This window comes from Dasypus novemcinctus, chromosome 30 (genome assembly GCF_030445035.2).
Source record: "Dasypus novemcinctus isolate mDasNov1 chromosome 30, mDasNov1.1.hap2, whole genome shotgun sequence".
Classification (NCBI taxonomy): Eukaryota; Metazoa; Chordata; class Mammalia; order Cingulata; family Dasypodidae; genus Dasypus; species Dasypus novemcinctus.
The window spans coordinates 32,515,786-32,532,860 of record NC_080702.1 but is presented as its reverse complement, the minus strand read 5'-3'; the positions used below and the strand labels follow the sequence as shown (position 1 = coordinate 32,532,860).

General features: G+C 34.9%; 1 pseudogene; it reads left to right on the top strand.

Moving 5' to 3' along the window:
• The window catches only part of LOC131276753 (vomeronasal type-2 receptor 116-like), a 31,901-nt pseudogene extending 18,881 nt beyond the window's left edge, over positions 1-13,020 (top strand).
• The last annotated feature ends 4,055 nt before the right edge of the window (positions 13,021-17,075 follow it).

Genomic DNA, 17,075 nt, shown 5'->3' with positions numbered 1-17,075 from the left:
GGTCATACAGCAGTTCTATATTTAAATTCCTAAGGAATTGCCAAACTGTCTTCCACAGAGACTGCACCATTTTACAGTCCCACCAACAGTGAAGGAGTACTCTTATTTCTCCACATCCTCCCAGCAATTACTGTATTCTAATTTAAGTTATAATGACTGTTCTATTAGGTGTGAGATAATACCTCATTGTCATTTTGATTTACATTTCCTTGATAGTGTCATGGAACTTTTTTTAATGTTCTTTTTGTCCATTTGAATTTCCAATGTCCTCTTTGGAGAAATGGCTTTTTAAATCTTTAGCCCATTTTTAATTTGGATCCCTCCTCTTTTACCTTTGAGTTGGATGATCTCTTTAAATTGAATGGAAATTATATCTTTATCAGATATCTTGTTTCCAAATATTTTCTCGCATTTAACAGGCTGCCTTTTCAGCTTCCTGGCAATTTCCTTTGAATCACAAAAGCGTTTAGGTTTCAGGATGTCCCATTTATCCCTATTTTTCTTTGATGCTTGTGCTTTCAGTGTAAGGTTTAAGAATGCATAGCTTGTTTCCAGATCTTGAAGACATTTTTCAACATTTCCCTGAGAAGCTTTATGGTTTTTGCTTTCCTTTCATCCATTTTTTGTTCATTTTTTGTACAATATATGAGATAGGCATCCTGTTTCTTTATTTTGGCTATGGATATCCAGTCTCCTAGCAGCTTTTGCTCAATAGCTGTTTTGCCCCGCAGGGTGGGTTCTCAAAAATCACTGGACCATCGATGTGAGGGTCAGTTTCTGAACAGTCAGTTCATTTCTGTTGGTCTATGTGTGTATCTTTATGCCTGTTCCGTGATACTGTTACCACTGTAGCTAGGTAATATGATTTTAAGTCTGGATGTGAGAGTCCTCCAACTTCACTTTTCCTTTTGAACATGTTTCAGGCCATAATATGGATCCTTACCCTTACAAATAAAATTTTGTAATCGTAAAATTACAAAAACGCTGGTGGAATTCTTATTGGGATTGCATTAAATCTGCATAACAATTTGGTTAAATTGGCATCTTAATTATATATAGTCTTCCAATCCATGAGCATTGAAAGATCTTCCAATTTTTTATCTTTTTAAAAATTCTCTTAACAATGCATTATAGTTTTTTGAATATGTGTTTTACTTTATGTTGAAATTTATTCCTAAATATGAGATTCTCTTATTTGCTATTTTAAATGGAATTTTTCTACTTCATCTTTCCGATTGTGGCATTACAATTGTATAGACATATCACTCATTTATGCATATTGATCTTGTATCCTCACAATCTACTGAAACTTTTTATTAGCTCCTGCAACTTTATTGTAGATTTTTTTGGATGTACTAGATAGATATAAGAATATATCACCTGCAGTAGTGAAATTTGACTTCTTCCTTTTCAATACGGATGCTTTTTATTTACTTTTTTCCTGATCATTATACCTAAAATCTTTAACAGTATATTGAAAATCAACAGTGACAGTCGGCACTCTTTTCTTCTTCATGGTCTCACTTTTAAAGCTTTCAGTCTTTCACCTTTCACTACAATGTTAGCTGAAGGTTTTTCATATATGGCCTTTGTCATGTTGAGAAAGTTTCCTTCAATTCCTATCTTCTGTAATATTTTTATTTAGAAGAGATGCTTTGTTTTGGTAAATGCCTTTACTGCATCAATCAATAAGGTCATTTGATTTTTCCTCTTTGATTTATTAATATGCTGTGCTATGTTGATTGTTTTTCTGGTGTTGGACCACACTTTCTTGCTTCATTAACACCCACTTGATCATAATGAATAATTATTTTAATGTGTCAGTGAACTCAATTATCCAGTGTTTTGTTGAGGATATTTGCATACATACTCATTGGAGAAATGGGGTTGTAATTTTCTTTTTTCCAAATATCTTTATCTGGCTTTGCTATGAGGGTGATATTGACTTCCTCAAATGAGTTTGGAATCATTCCTTGTTGTTGAAACTTTTGGAGACACTTGAGTATGATTGCTATTAAATTTTCTTTGAATGATAGGAAGAACTCCCCCGTGAAACCATCTGGTCATGCGATTTTCATTTTGTTTTTGTTTTTTTTTTGATGAGTGTTTCAATCTCTTTATTTGTGATTAGTTTTTTGAGGTCTTCTATTTCATTTAGAAACAGCATAGTTTGTGCATTCCTAGGAATTTATTCCTTTCCTCTAAATTGTCTGGTTTTCTGGCATACAATTGTTAATAGGATCCCCTTATGCTGTCTTTTATTTCTGTGTGGTCGGTAGTAATGTCTCCATTTTCATTTTGTATTTCATTTATTTGTATCTTCTCTATATTTTCCTTTAGCAGTCTACATATGTGTTTATCAATTTTGTTTATCTTCCTGAAGAACCAAATTTTGATTTTGTTAATTCTATCTACTTTTTCTGTTGTTGTTGTCAAATTCATTTATTTCTCTTCTCATCTTTCTTATTTTTTTTTTCCTTCTACTTGCTTTGTCACTACTTTGCTGTCCTAGTTTCTCCAGCTGAGGTGTTAGGTTATTGACTTTACCTCTTTCTTCCTTTAAATGTAAGCATTGAGGACTTTAAATTTCCTTCTCAGCACTGCCTTGATTGCATCCAATAGGTTCAGATATGGTGTGTTCTTATTTCCATTCATGTCATGCTATTTGTGGATTTACTCAAAATTTCATATTTGACCCCCAGATTATTTAATAATGTGATGTTTAATGTTCACATATTTGTAAATTTCCCACTTTTCTACCTCTTGCGAATTTCCAACTTCATTCCATTATTATCAGAGAAAGTGTTTTGTATAATTTAGATCTTGTTGAATTTATTGAGATCTGCTTTGTGATCCATCATACAGTCTTTCTGAAAAAAGATCCATGAGCACTTGAAAAAATGTGTACTCTGCTGTATTTGGATGTATTGCACTGTGTACGTCCAGTGGATTTAAACCATTTGTCTTATTATTCAAGCACTTTGTTTCTTCATAGATCCTCTGTGCAAATGTTCTCGCCAATGCTGAGAGTGGTGTATTGAAGTCTTCACTATTATTGTAGAGCTAACTTTTCTCCTTTCAGCTTTTCCATGTACCTTGGGACATATTGCTTAGGTCTACATACATTTATGGCTATTACTTCTTCATGGTGTATTGTACCTTTTATTAATATATAATGTCCTTCCTTGACTGTAATGAAAACTTTGCTTTTAAAGTCTATTCCATCCAATATGAGTAGAGCTGCTCAAGCATTCTTTTTTTGTTTACTGCATGCAGGGAATATCTTTTTCTAGTCTTTCATGTTCAATCTCTTTGTATCTCGGTTTTAAGGTGAGACTCTTGCAGACAGCCTATAAATGGCTCATATTTTCTTATCCATTCCATCATTCTGTGACTTTTGACTGGGACTTTAATTCATTAATATTTAATGTTATTCCAGTAAAATCAGTTCTTATTTAACCCTTTTTAAGCTTTGGGTTTTATCAATCATATTTTATTTTCGCCACTCTTTCGGCACTTTTACTTAATTACACTGATATATTCTTCATTTCTAAACTCTCTTTCAAGACTGTCTCCTTTTTTTTTCTTTTCAGAGTCTAGCACTCTCTTGAGTATTTCCTATAATTCTAGTCTCTGTAATAAACTCTCTCAGCTACTGTTTTTCTATGGCTCTTCTAAACTCACCCTCATTTTTGAAAGACAATTTCACCAGATATAAAGTCTTGGCTGGTATTTTTTTCTCAAGCAGTATCTTAAATATATCATGCCACTTTCTTATTTTATCCATTGTTTTCAAGGAGAAATCATCAATTTTATTTGGTAGCCCTTTTATGTTATATATCACTTTTCTTTTACTGCTCTCAGAATTCCCTTGTTGTTTTTGGTATTTGACATTCTGATTACTGTATGTTTTGGAGGTGATTTATTTGGATTTATTCAGATGGCAGTATATTTTACTTCTTGGACATGGATATCTAAGTCCTTCAATAGGGTTGTGAAATTTTCTACTACTATTTCTTCAAATAATCCTGTCCCTTTTCCCTTATCTTCTCCTGTTAGAAAACAAATGATATATGTCTTTCCATGTCTCTTTCTGCCATTTAGTTGAATGAGACTCAGTTAATTATTTCTGTTCTTTCCTATCTTTGTTCTTTTGTATGTTTACTTTTAGAAGTGATACCTTCAAGTTCAAAGAACTTTTCTTCTCCCTCCTCAAATCTGATGTTATATGCCTCCAGTGTGTGTTTAATTTCATTTATTGAATCATTCTCATAGGATCTGTTGTTATTCTATGAATACTTTCAATTTTTTCTTTATGCTCACACAGTGTCTTCTTAATATCCTTACTCCCTTTATCCATCTCATTGATTTTATTAAGGAGATTTGTTTGAAGTCTAGGATTAGCAGTGTCAAATCCTTTGTCATCTGGAGGGTTATCTTGATCCTTTAAATGGCTCATATCTTTCTGTTTCTTGTTATGGATTGTATTCTTTTTGGTTGTTTGTTTGTTTTGGTACCTTGGCATCTGGCTTACAAGATTTATTTATAATGGATGCAGGTTCTGCTTTTACTCTAGACCCTTATTGCCTTTTCTCTTTTGGTGGTGTTGTAATAGAAGCTGAGGATGAACTTGATGCTGTAAGTTTGTAGGTGTAAGCTGCTTGTGTTGCCCTGGTGCTGATTAAGCTTCTCCAATATTTCTTCTCTGCCGCGAGTAGGGACAGAACCTCAGCCATGCATAGTAATCCAAGTTGTTCAGGCAAAGATTGTCTGTAGTTGCCCAAAGAGACAGATGAAGCATCAGGACCCTTCCTCCCCTGCTATGGGTGGGGGTAGAGGTTCAGGTATGGGCTTCAATCTATGTCATGTAGGTTCAAAATGTGAGGCCAAGGTAGACTGACATAGCTCCAGGACCTCTCCCTGCTGGGGGTGGGGAATGACCCTCTGGAGTGCCCAACAATCATATTCATTTGGGCCAAATATGGCTGCAGTTGCCCTGAGGAACTGCTGTTTAGGGGGTGATACCAGAATCACTGACACTCCCCAGTTTAGTCTGTGCCTACCAATACCTGGAGTGACTGAGGAAACACCAGTACACGCTAAATCTTGGAGCATGTGGGGGTGGATCCAGAGGCACCTAACAGTTCATTCCATGCAAGCCAGAAGTGTCTTCCATTGCCCAGAGAGACTGACAAAATGCCAGCATGCTCCTATCCTTTTGGGTCACAGGAGTGTACCCACAGGTGACCAAATGTTCAGGCCATGCAACCTGAAAGGCTTGGAAACATCAGACCCTCCCTTAACTATTGGAAGTTGGGGCAGATCAAAAGATCCTCACCAGTTCAGTCTATGCAATCCAAAAGTGCCTACCATTGCCCAGAAAGGCTGAGGAAAACCAGCTCCCCTCCTATCCTATTTGGGGAGCAAAGGTGAAGATGGAATTGAAAGTGATTACAAAACAGCAGTCCAAGCCTTCCAACTATTCATTCTGTACTTGTCAAAATCACCTGTGGTTACAGGGAGAGGTTGGTCCAGGTCTCCTCAGCTCCCTCCCTGCCAGAGCTGGGGCTGGAGCCTAGGCTAGGGCTGCTATTCAATTCTGGTGGAAAAAAGCCAGTCCCTACCTTCACTGTGAATTTCTGTTAACCCTGCCTCCCATCATGCCAGAGAGATTTAAAAGGGAGGCTACTGTTCTTTTTCTGACTTGGGCAGTTTCAAACTTTAGCTGTTCTTAGGATTATACTTTATCCAGTAGAGTTTAATAATCAGGAGCTGAAGTTGACACCCAAGACTCTTCCTCTGCCATTTTTTCAAAGTGGTGCTTCCAATTTCAAAGAAGTTGCAGGCTGCTCCACAGTCCTCCAGGTGCCCCAAAACAGGTGCTTTAGATAGTTCTGGGTGCTTCTTAATTGCCTTGTAAGACAAGCTGACATTTGTAACTCCTTACCTGGCCACCATATTTTCCCATCTTCCCTCCATTCACTTTTAATTCTTTTAGTTCATTAGATGCTAATAATTAATTTGCATTTTGAAGCAGGGCTCACATAGGTTCATGTATGTTCCCTAATTTGGATTTTCAATCTTTAATCTTTGGACAAACTCCCTCACAAAATGATGTCTCTTTTAGCTGCACCCATTTCTGAAAAACATACAATTTAAAAATCCTGTTGGTGACCGCATGATTTTGGATGAGGCAAGGAAATTGGATGCCAGGTTTGACATTCTTAACTTTTGGAATTTCCCAGAAAGTTTTGCTCTAAAAGTTAAAGTAGGAGAGTTTGCCTCAGATGTGCCACACGATGAACAATTTTCAAAATCTGAGGAGATGATTGAGTGGAACGCAGGATTTTCAGAGGTGAGTATGTCTCAATCGTCATATTTTGTATTACGTAGAAGAAAATCTCTTTATAGGGGATTTCTTCCTCCTTACTGCTTAGTAAATTGCCACATGTGGGTATTTAACATCTTACATTTCAACTTGAAAATTTTTCTTACCCAGTGTCAAATGGTTGGTAAGAACACATTTATTCAAATAATGTATTTGTAAATTATTATGTATTTCACATGTTACAATGAAAATGAAATCCTTCCAGATAAATTGATTTATGTATTTAAAATTTAAATTTGTGTTTGAGTCAAAACCACTAGCAGTGTTATATTTTGGAGAATTAAAGACACAGTTGTTAACACATTTTTTTATTTTCTTCCCAGACTCCCCACTCAGTATGCAGTGAGAAGTGCATTCCTGGATTCAGCAAAATCTCTCAGTTGGGAAAGCCTGCCTGCTGCTTTCTTTGTACTGCATGCCCAGAGGATGAGATTTCCAATGACACAGGCAAGTTCATGCCCAGAAGAAAGTCCTACCTCTCCTTTATGTCCCCCACTCATACAAGGTATTGAAAAGTTTCTGTAGGAAACTAGAGTCAAAATTTATCCTTCCTTCATTTAGCAATTTAATTTTATAATCAATAATATTTTCCATTGGAATGACATTCCTCTGCAATAATCTATCCTATTTGATAAGCTTTAGCCAAATTGCAGGCAAAGTCATCTCTAGGAAACACTTTTTCTGAACCCACAATAGTAAACTAAGTTTCATCCTTATCCTGTAACTAACACATTGTATTATAAGCACTTGCTCTCCATCCTGTTTGAAAGAATATTTAGATTGTATCAAAAGCTTGGGTCTTAATCATCTTCAGTTTCCTCATAACTAATCCTGAGATGAAGAACAGATGCTCAGAAAATTTGTGATGGTTTTAAGAATGAGTATTTCCATGGTGTGCTATATGAGGACAATATAGCACAGCCACAATGAATGGGTTTCACTTTCTGCTTTCTCATAGTTCACAGCTGACTGAGGGGACAAAACATAGGGATACTTTGTGTACATCCTTAAATCCTGCAATTAGTGCATGTATAGAGTCTTAAGAGCCTGCAATTTCATTGGGAAAAGTGGTTCTAAGGAGTTTTTCATAGAGGCAGTAGCATTAGTATTATCTAAGATGAATAAAGGGGCAATAAACTCTTGGCAGAATTCTTATGAATGAGAGAAAGGCAAATCACCACTGCATGTATTATTCAGAGATTCAGAGAACTGCAAAACAAAGGATCCGTATGACTGAATCATAGAAAACACTGAGGATATCGATGGAAACATAAAGAAATGTGTGCCATATTTTCTTCATAATACAATTCTAAAAATTAACCATATTCATGATATTACTTGTTGGAATGGCATCTTCAGTGGGGAATTTCTGATTATCATTTCTTGATTAATATGCATTTAAATTTTCCAAAACACTATTATTTTATTTTTGGAGATGTGTTCAGACTACTGATATAACCTTGCAATTAGTCAGTTTGGGAAAATGATCCATGTACACATCAGTACAAAATAGTTTCAAGTATATGATCCATGGGCACATATAAAGAATGCATTAATCATCAACTTCAAATCCCACATGTTTGAAGATTAAGAAATACACATTTTAGCAACTCATTTAATTTAGATAATACAATAGATTTTATGAAAATTTTGAAATTGAAAATGCTGCATTTCAATTCATTGGTATAGAGCTAAAGCTAACTATTTCAGAGAAAACTGTATAATCCTAGAATATATAATTTTAAGTAGTTTACTATATTTATTTAAGTGGAAAAAGCTGAACATCTAAGTAGTCATCAAAAATTAAAATTATAAAAGCAAAGAAATCATAAATAAAAGACAAGATAATAAATATGAATATAAGAAAGAAGCAAAATAAAGGACAAAATACACAGGATAAAAAGATAAAGTTAACTCCAGAATTAGAAAAAAATTAATAATCCCTAGAATGATATATTTTAAAAAATGAAATTTGCAAAATATGTAATACCAGGACTTAAAAAGGTGATTCTGTGCAGAATTTTGTAACATAAAAGGCTAGTGTAAATAATTTCATGCCAGTACATTTGGAAATGTAAATTATATACACAAATACCTAGAAAACTAAAAGTTATCAAAACATATCCCAAGAAAAAATGAAATATCTCAAAAGTTTCATGTCTCCTTCAATTATTGAATTCATAGTTTAAAACATTTTCATATATTTTTATATTGAGCAATGGTTTTACTGGGGAATTCCAACAAACTTTCAAGGCAAAAATAATACTTAATTACTTAAACTCTTACAAGGAATAGGAAAGAAATCGGAAAACTTCTCAATTCATTTTATGATTAGTGTTTACCATATGTATCAATATCTTATAAGGTCATTACAAGATAGAACATTTACAGGTGTCTTGCTTTTTAAACATAAACTCACAAATCAAAGAAAAAATTGCAGTCTAAGTTTCCAGCAATATTTTATAAAGATGCGTTCTCATGGCAGCAAGGTAATTCAGTACATATGCCCCTGAAAAGTAGAAACAGTCATCTAGATGAATGCAGGAAAACATTTAATAAAATTCAACACACACCAGTGTTTTTAAAACAAACAACAAAAATAGCACTTATCATATAGGAATAGAAGGGAATCATCTTAATCCCTTAAAAGACATATTCTGAAAATTAACAAGTATCATTATTTGGAAGCATTCATCCCTGGGAGATCAATAATGAGACAAAAATCCACAATATTCACACAGCTACTAATACACTGGGGTTCTTTCCCAATGAAATATTGGCAGGAAAAGAATTGGAAGGAATAATTATGAGAAAGGATAAACTATAGTTGACATAATTTGTGAAGGATTTTATTGTGCAAGTCTAAAATTGGGAAGATTTTATAAATTGATATTATTGGTCTGAATACAAGTGTAATATAAATCCTTCTTATATATGCAAGTCATAGGGCTTTCTAAAATGAAATTGTCATGATGATATTTACAATATCTTGAATGTGTTAAATGCCTAAAAATAATATTAAGCAAACTGTTGAAAGACTTCTACACATAAAGATACAGAAAATCATTCAGAAAAATTTAAAGAAGACTAAATAAATGGAGGGGAAAACCATATTCATAAGCGAAAGTATTCAATATTGTAAAGGTAGCAGTATACTTCAAATTGATTGATTCAGTGCAATTGCTGTTAAAATCACAACTTTTTTGAGGCAACTGAAACTTATTAAATCATTCATATGAAATCAAACAGGAGAAAAACTTAGCTAAGACAAACTTTAAGACAAAGTGAAATTGAAGTACTTATTCTAGTTGCTTATTTCTTATAAAGTCACAATAATGTTTTTTCAGCATAGGACAGAAAAGAAAAAAAAAATCCAAATGGCATATCCAGAAACAAACTGGTCGCATAAAGATTCATTAAAATCAGGCAAATTGGAATTCTAAATGTAAAAATAAAAATATTAAAGAAACATAAAGAAGAATATTTTCCATCTTCAAAGTCAAAAATTTCTTAAATAAAACAAGTGTAACATTTAATAAATGTTAACTACACTAATACTGTTATTTTCTGTTCATCAATGAATGGTCAAGACACAAGTGGATTAAATTAATTAAAATAGATCTGGTGAACAATTAATTACATCAAGAATATACAGGGAGCTCCTACAGAAACAAGATAAGCAAAAATTTCATTAGGAAAATAGTTCAATGTGTGAACAAGGCCTCCTTACCAAAATATCTCCATGCACACAGTGCACATATGTGATAGTGCTTAATTAATTATTCACAAGGAAATTACAGTTAAAAAGCATAATAAAATAGCTCCAAACATCCCCATAAAAGCTAAAATTAAATATTACCGTGTCCATTGTTGAAGAGAATATGGAACAACTGGATGGCAAAGTGGTGTAAAACTTTGGAAAGCTCTATGGTATTACTTGCAATGGCGAATATTTGCTTATTATATGATCCAAAATTATAGCATCATATTGTATGAAATATGTTCATGGCAGTAGATTTAATAATAACCAATACTCATAAACAATCTAAAAATCCATCAACTATAAAATGGATAAATAAAAGATGATGTATTAATAGAATTCTATTCAGCATTGTAAGAGAATAGATTATAACACTTCACATCCACAAAGACTATGTTTTAAAAACATAAAATAACAAATGTCAGAAAAATGCAGAGAAATTGGAACTCTTATACACTGGTGGTGGGAATGTAAAATAGTTCAGCTGCTGCAGAAAGCAGTATGTCAATTTCTTAAAGAGTAGAATTACTACATGATCTGGTAATTCCATTTCTCTGTATATACCCATACCAAGTGAAAACATGTTCTCAAACAGATAATTGTGCACAATGGTTATAGCAGCATTTTTCACAATAGTCAACATGTGGAAGTGACCCAATGTCTATCAATAAATGAATGGATAAACAAACTGAGGTACATACAAACAATGGGATATGATCTGGCTACAAGAACAATGAATTTCTGAGATGTGCTGCTAAACGGAAGAACCTTGCAAATGTTATACTCTTTGAAATAAGGAAGTGAAATGTCATTTATATGAGATGTTAAAAAGGAGTAAATCTCCAGTAGCAGAAAGCAGTGAGGAGGTTACTAGTGGTTGAGGGTAGAGGAAAGAGGAAATATATGTTGGGTCCACATAATGAGACTGCAAAGAGAAACTAAAAATATATTTTAAAAATAAATGAAATCTAAATTATGAAAGAATATCATAACAATCTTACTATTAACTATAGTCCATATATAATAGAGTATTTAGCACCAACCCACACAATTATTAGTTTTAAACAAATTTTTCACAAAGCTGGCACTTAAAAAACAGTCAAGCACATGTGTAGAATTCCCATACAACACCCGTTCATCAACACACCAAAACATAGGGGAATATTTGTTACAGATTATGAGATTATATCATCAGAATATTGCCACCAGCCATCATCCATACCATATATTTGGCACACTTTTTCCATACTTCACAAATTTTTTCTCACAACAATGCAGCATGTTGGTGGTGGGTTGACATATGGGACCCCTGTATGATATGATGCATGCTTGTTTTGTAAGTTCACAACTTTTATATTACATTCAGTTCTTGTGTAAATTCATGTATTAGTGATTTTGCATACAATTTTTAAAAAGTGAAAGAACTATGTAAATGGATCTCACAAATAATATTGGACAAAGGACCCAAGCAGAAGTAAGCTACATGCTTAGAATTCAAGAAGGTAGTTAGTTTGGAGATTTGCAAGGGAGTAAATTATTTAGAGGGGTTAGAGAAGAGGCTTCTGGAAGGCTGGGTATGTTCTAGTGCTTGGCATGTGTGCTGTTACCCACAGGTTCAGTTCCTCATAATTCTTCAGCGTGTACACTTATGGTTTGTTTACTTTTATGACCATATTTTACACATGAAGAAATATATTTTAAAAAAGAAAAGAATGGAAGCTCATCAGTGAATAAAGTGCAACTGTTATCAAATTGAAGCACTGAATTTCTAAAAGAAAGCCAGAGGTCTAAAAGAAAGGTTAGGGGAAGGATAACAAGCAGATTAAAATATGGAATTATTTAGAGTCATCACAAACTGAACCGATTTGGGTCCAGTTTTGTTTTGTTGGGTCCAGTGAATAGGTGAGAATTATTGAACATGGTCTGATGACAATTTGCATTTCTTGTCAGATACAGAACACTGTGTGAGATGTCCAGATCATCAGTATGCAAACAGTGAGAGAACTCACTGCATCCAAAAGGTTGTGACTTTCCTGGCTTATGAAGACCCTTTGGGGATGACTCTGGTCTGCACAGCTCTTTGCTTCTCTTTCCTCGCTGCTGTTACTCTTGGGGTTTTTGTGAAGCACCAGGACACTCCCATCGTCAAGGCCAATAATAGGACTCTGAGCTACATCCTCCTCATTTCCCTCACCCTGTGCTTCCTCTGCGCCTTACTCTTCATCGGTCGGCCCAACACAGCCATCTGCATCCTCCGACAAACACATTTGCAATTGTGTTTACCGTGGCTGTGTCCACTGTCTTGGCCAAAACAATCACTGTGGTTCTGGCATTCAAGGTCACTGCTCCAGGGAGAAGGATGAGGCAGTGTTTGGTGTCAGGGTCACCTAACTTTATTATTCCCATTTGCTCCCTGATACAGATGGCACTCTGTGGCATCTGGCTGGGAACCTCTCCCCCATTCATTGATAAAGATGCACACTCTGAGCCTGGTTATATCATCATTGAGTGCAATAAGGGCTCAGCCACTGCCTTCTACTTTGTCCTGGGATACCTGGGCTGCTTGGCACTTGGGAGCCTTACAGTAGCTTTCATGGCCAGGAACCTGCCTGACACCTTTAATGAAGCCAAGTTCTTGACCTTCAGCATATTGGTGTTCTGCAGTGTTTGGGTCACTTTCCTCCCTGTCTACCACAGCACCAAGGGGAAGGTCATGGCAGCTGTGGAGATCTTCTCCATCTTGGCTTCCAGTGCTGGATTACTAGGTTGCATCTTTGCCCCAAAGTGCTATATTATTTTGTTATGCCCAGATAGGAACTCTCAGCATGCACTATGGTATAAACCACATTCTGGAGGCAATAAGCATTCTTAAGTTATAATTGAGTATTTTCCTCCAACAAATAGAAGGCCTGAAGAAAATCAACACTATGCTGCTTGCATTTACCTTCATCAATTATGAAGTGAATCACATTTTTCTCCTCTCTAATAATATCACGAGAACGACAACAATAAACTTCCATCTTTTCAACATTAAATTTCATTTTGTTCCTCTTTTTGGTCACATTTAATCTAACATTGAATACTGATATTCTAGTTACTTTTGTGTGTTCTGAATATATTTATATGGTCTTCCACTTTGGTTTTCAGTTCTTTGTTTCTCAATTTCTTTTGTACTAATTATCCTGGAAAGCACAACAAAGATTTCTCCCTTTTCTGTTGCTAAGATTTTCTTTGTTATTGTTGTTGCTGTTTGATTTTTTAAATACTTATTTATTTTTAAAAGATGTACAGATCACACAAAATATAACATTAAAAAATGTAGGAGGCTCCACTTCCCCCTCCCCGAATTTTCCCACACTAATTACTTCTTTCATTAGTATGGTACATTCTATTGCAATTGATGAATGCATTTTGGAGCACTGTTACACAGCAAGGATTATAGTGTACATTGCAGTTTACACTCTCTCCTAGTCCATTCAGTAGGTTATGGCAGGATACATATTGTTTTACATCTGTCCCTGCAACACCTTTCAGGACAAATTCCAAGGCCTGAAAATGCCCCCATATCACACCTCCTTTTCCCTCTCCCTGCCTTCACCAACCCCCACAGCCAATGTCTCCACATCAATGATATAATTTCTCCCATTGCTAGAGTCACGATAATTCTATAATAGAATACCAGTAAGTCCACTCTACTCCATATTTTACTTCTCTCTCCTGAGGACCTAGGGATGCCAATGCCCTCTCCACCTCTCAGTTGAGAGGGGGCTTTGATCGTGCATGGATTGTGGATGGGGATCTCATGCCCTCAGCTCTACTCTCTCAGTTCCTTGGTGTGGTGGTTGTCCATCCTCACCTCCCTATCAGCTGACCTGGGAAAGTCCAATGGACCAGAGGGTAGGAGTTGCAAGTCTGCTGAGTCTCAGGCCCAGCTAGCTCATGGACAGTCCAGAGATTCTAGTCTCCTTGGCATATACCAGCCCCAGTGCCAACCACAGGTTCATTAAAAAGGTCAGAAAAGACATGTGTGGAGAAGTCATATCTGAGTCGAACTCCATCTAACTCAGGAGCACAAATTCTAAAGTAGGGCTCACTGGCAAGGCACCAAATTCCAGAGCCATCTGCCATGACCGTAAGACCTGGGTGTGTCTATACCTTCAGGAGTACCAGTAGCTGGGGTTGTATCTCCTTTGCCTGTCTCTGAGATCCTGCTGAGATGTGCATTAGCACCACCCCTCTGAGGACCTCCCAACTAATTTTGAAGCCTCTTAGTCATATAAACTCATTTGTCTTTTCCTGGCTATGGTGATCTTCCAATAATCTTTAGTGAATATTGCTTACTTTCCTACATATTTGAATTGTTATATTTTAAGGATAATAAATACCTAAATATAAAGGTTCTGTTTCTGGACTCACTCTGTAGCATTTTGAGTTATACAGCTTTGATTGGGCCATATCAGTAGGACATTGAGTCTCCAACACTTCTGAGATGCCAGGATTTGAACTCAGAAACCAATACTCCCCCAACATCAGTATCATTTGCAGTGTAAATATTGTATGAATAAGTACCCTACTGCCCCTAGCCCTAGGGGTGCTCACTGTCAAAGGCTTGGAGACTAAGGTGATATATAAATTTAACAGATTTGTGTGCAAAAAAACCACAGCATTTTCCCAGTGGTGGAGCGGACCATGGTATAGCTCTCATCCAGTCATTTTCATTATCATGTTAATTCATTTTTTGTACTCCACTCTCACACAAAAATATATAAAATGAATATACTTGCCAACTAGAAGTCCAAAAATGGAACATGGGATCAGATTTTTACTCACTCTCCTTCTAAGTACCATTTTACCTGCTTCAGTTTATATTACTAACACTGAATTACTGACCTTGAATTTACCCCTCTGTGAAATGTCATTAAGGGTTTAACTTTTTAAATCCTCAGAGGAAATGTTTTCTATGCAAATGATCTTGTGCACACTAGAGTTCAATATGTTAGTTGAATAAATTTGAGAGTGCATTTATTTGTGATGCTATGTGTGCATTTCATTTTCTGTGCATTTGTTCATTCATTCAACATGTATGCATTAATACATTTAAAGTATTTATTCTATAAAGATACAAAAAAGAACATCATAGAACCAGAAATTGTCTTCATTAGTCTAGTTGAAAAGTTTGATTTGATGGCATTGGCCTTTGAAGGGAAATTCAGGATTCAATGAGAGAATAGAAGTGAATGCCCTAATATAGGTAACATAACTAATTTAAAAGCCTTGTATGATGAGGAAATTAGACAAGATACTTGGAAGATGGGAATGATTTAGGAATAGGCAGGGAAAGGGAACAGAGATGTAGAAAAAAATGATTTTACAAGCATGGGGACAAGCTGAGCTTAGATCTTGAGTTTGACAGGTGCTCTAAAGAAGACAGAGGCACTGGAAACCAAAGTGAAGGGAAAAGAAATGAGAATAGAGAGGCATGGGTCAGACTGTGCAGGTTATATAGTTCATTTTAGGAGTTTGAAATTTATTGTGAGAAAGGGAATTCATTGAAAGATTGCCAATTAAGGACGTGGAAGATATTCATAAAAATGACCTCATTTTGGTAACACATTCTTGTGAGTTTAATTAACACTAGTGAATTATATAGGTGAGTATGGTTAAAAGTGGAAACTTTAGGTCTTATATATTATTGGGAAAAATAATAAAAATAACACATAGGACTGTATAACACAGGGAACATTATTGTAGATGATGAACTTTATTTAATAGTGCATTTATAAGAATGTTCTTTCATGTATTATCACAAATGAAGAACATTTTAATAGCAGATGTTAGTAAGAGTGTGATATCAGTGGAGAATGCATCTAACGCAAGCTATTAATGATTGTTAATAGCACGATTTTAATAATCCTCCATCCATTGCAACTAAGAATACTTATGCAAAGTGCAAAAGAATAAGAGCTATATGGGAACACTTTAATTTTTACATGATTTTTCTGCAAATCAGTGACTTCTTTAATTAAGCATACATGATAATGATAATAGGAAATAGTTCACGTGTCTTTGTAATGGGTGTTTTTTATGTTGTAATCCATGTAAATTGCTTCACACACTGCCGAGAATATAGAATCTTTCATTAAATACTGGGTATTACAGTAAAAAATAGAGCTCACTTATATTTAAAAATCTATCTTCAAATTTAACAATTATTCCACACCAATGGAAGGTATTGGTGGTATGGTGGTATATGGGAATCCTGTATTTTCTGCATGATTGTTCTGTATACCCATAACTTGGCTTATACTGTTTTTTAACAAATCAATTTTATTGCTAAATATTATTAAAGCATAAATCCATCAATAATGTAAAATCAGTGGTATTCAGTTTGTGCATTCAACACTGTTTTCATTCCTAGGGCACTTTCATTACCCCAATAATAATAATAAATATTAACAAAAACAGATACACACACAAACAAAACTCATCACCTCTCATTCTCTGTGTTTCTCCAGCCACAGATAGCTGCTATTGTTTTTACTTCTCTGTAGTATATCATTATTTATAATTTGTATAAAATGTCTTATATATGCAATATCACACATATTTGTATTTTACATGAGATTTTACTATCTTATAGAGTCCCATGTTGCAGTTTTTAGCTTTCCTTGTGTAATATACATGACATTAGACTTTCCATTTCAGTCACTGTCATACACATATAATAACTCCGCCAGTTACAAACACAAAGATCCATGCTGTGCTTTAACCATTTTTATTTATTTCCAAAGATTTATAAACAGTCTTTTTTTTTGCCAATTTTGCTGCTTACTCCTCAAGTTTTTATTCTATATCATCCTCCTATTTTTGGTGTCTTATATTCTAATTATTAACTCCATGAGTTGTACAATACACTTAGTTCATTAT